Genomic DNA, 2,536 nt, shown 5'->3' on the forward strand with positions numbered 1-2,536 from the left:
TGTGTGTGTGTGTGTGTGTGTGTGTGTGTGTGTATGTGTGTGTATGTGTATGTATGTGTGTGTATGTGTGTGTATGTGCGTGTGTGTGTACTTTGAGAAGGTAAATTTATGGAACGAGAATTGCTGGGATTGTTTATAAATAACACAGCAAATTAATACAAAAACAAACTCGGCGACATCTAGTCAACAATCAGTTACTGGCGAGGGAAACCCAAGAGTCTTGGGGGAAACCCCGGAAGACGACAGAAATAAATGGCGAAAATACGTCATCTATATTTGGACCAATCACAGGTGTGCTAGGTGCTCGCTGTACCTCATTTGAAAAAAAAGGGGGGAGGGGAGGGGCGCACGCGATTTTTTTTTTTAAACGCGGGACATATTTATTCAACACAATTAAACCTAGTGTATATCGTTCTAAATGAATGCCTCATATACAGAAAACTAATATTTGCTATGAATATAAAACCGAAATTCTGGAGTTGTAGTATAGATCAAAATGAACAAAAAATTGCTAAGTTAAATAGCGCAGCGCTGACTAAGCAAAACGAGATCACTGATGAGCTTTGCACTCTTTGTGAGGTAAATTAAGTGAACCGGGTCACATGATGGTTGCTGATCACAGCTAGGAGAATCTTAGAATGGCGACTAACTAATGTGTTCTAGTTTTATTATTGAGTTGTTCTTAAAAAAACCCTCCTACTTAGCCGATTCTTTATGCTTTAAAAAGATGTAGACAGATGAATAGGTTGGTCGAAAAGATACGTGGATAGTGAGGAATATGGGCACGTACATGCATTACACACATAATGCAGTTATAACTCTAAAAATTATAAAATTATTGACAGTGGGATTGTAAGGTAGGTAGCCTACATTTAAAGTACTTGGGTAGAGAAGCTATTATAAAGGAAGGTACAAATTAATTGTGAGGAGGTAGACAAAGATAGGATAGAAGATGTTACTGCGAAGTAGATAGATACTTTTAGTTATAGGATAGGTATTTAATTTAGAACAAAGAAATGTTGTGGAGTGTATTTTTCTAAACGAAAAGACGTCTTTGTTCAAATGAGAAGGTCCATGAAGAATACTCAGAATACAATGCACGTATTACTATTACTGTGGACATTTATACAACTTGAAATCATTCATTGTATGGGCAAAGTCAATCAAGGGCATAAGTATTAGTTACGCATAGTAGTATTATGTGAATATATATAGGCTCATAAAACATGTTCAACAATACATCATTAATGTGTAGTCAACAATTGTCATTTAGTACTCACGATTTTGATGGTGTTCTCTCGGGATGTTTCATGTCTTCGGGACGACCTCTGCACCTCACCGTCTTCATTGTGTTCGGATCGTCATCGTCGATTTTTCTTCTTTTTTCTTTCTTCATCTGGACGGTGATGTTTGGGGTGTAGTGGAGTGCAGGGCACCCGTGTCATGAGCACCGGACAATTTATAGTCCCCGTTGGTCACGTGTCCAGGTGCGTTTTGGCGCGCCATCATGGGTATGACCTATGACGTATGAGCGTCTCGCAACTAAAAGCCGCTGCGGACGGGTAGTGGCCTCTGCGTAAATAGTTAATGGACATTTCAAATGTTTGAATGAGAAATGTAATATTCTCCACAAAAATATTGGTATAACCCTAGATCATAGCGGAGTTCGCTATGCCTTAGATATATAATTTATAGTCAATTTACTGGGGTGTGAACATAATAAAAAACGGCATTATCTTCAAATGGATAATTATGACTCTAGGTATTATACTATAAATGTTGTCAATGTGTGGATGTGATAAGAAAAACTTTGTTATCTACAAAATGACTCTCCTGACTTTTGATAATTTACGATCAGTACAGTTTACAGGCATTATAGTGTTATATATAATAAAAATACTTGTGATATCTACAAACATATTATTTTAATCCTAGATTCAAATTACATGCACCATGTGTGGAGGTAATAAAGAGTATTATATTGTAAACTAAAGAACTGTGGGTAAGCCTGTGATTGTGTCAAATGTTCAGTATCATTTTAATTTTGACCCATGTACGTCGTAAAGCTCCAATGGCCATATATTGGAATGGGTGATACAGAGATGGGTTTGTTCTTTCTCTTCATATACTACTTCTTTTTCTTCCACTTCGCCTTCCTTCTCCATTTCTCGTTTGAATAGTCGTGCGTGTAATTTGTACTTTACCGACCAAGATATTATTGAGGGGAAACAAAATTTGATGCGCTTAATACATACTGGATAATGATTAGTTGCTTGTAACCTGTGGGAGACGGGAGGTACCCGGGCGCAGCGAAGGAAGGGTGGTTGGAAGGTGGCGTGGGCCTAGACCGATGACATCGTTACCCATAAATAAATTATTATACATGTATTTGGGGCGATTGGGAGGTTGGCGGGGGCGTGTGCAAAGAGGCTCGGGGAAACCCACGCGGAGTGGTTGGAAGGTGGCCTGGGCAGAGAAGAGAACAATCTAATTATAGTAACAAACCCTTCGCTCAGGTGGGGGTGGCTGGAGAGTG

The 2,536-nt window shown here is 38.8% G+C and overlaps 1 protein-coding gene and 1 long non-coding RNA gene across 2 annotated transcripts in view; one reads left to right on the forward strand and one right to left on the reverse strand.

The window, feature by feature from the left end:
• LOC106011761 overlaps positions 1 to 1,394 on the reverse strand; it is a 6,711-nt gene extending 5,317 nt beyond the window's left edge. Inside the window, exon 1 of the long non-coding RNA XR_001184840.2 lies at positions 1,281 to 1,394. This is a non-coding gene — a long non-coding RNA (uncharacterized LOC106011761). The remainder of the gene's footprint in view (positions 1 to 1,280) is intronic.
• Positions 1 to 2,536, forward strand: part of LOC101856894 (WD repeat-containing protein 47) — a gene marked incomplete at its 5' end in the record, with an annotated part of 79,091 nt that overhangs the window by 30,099 nt on the left and 46,456 nt on the right.

Source organism: Aplysia californica, unplaced genomic scaffold (genome assembly GCF_000002075.1).
Source record: "Aplysia californica isolate F4 #8 unplaced genomic scaffold, AplCal3.0 scaffold00176, whole genome shotgun sequence".
NCBI lineage: Eukaryota > Metazoa > Mollusca > Gastropoda > Aplysiida > Aplysiidae > Aplysia > Aplysia californica.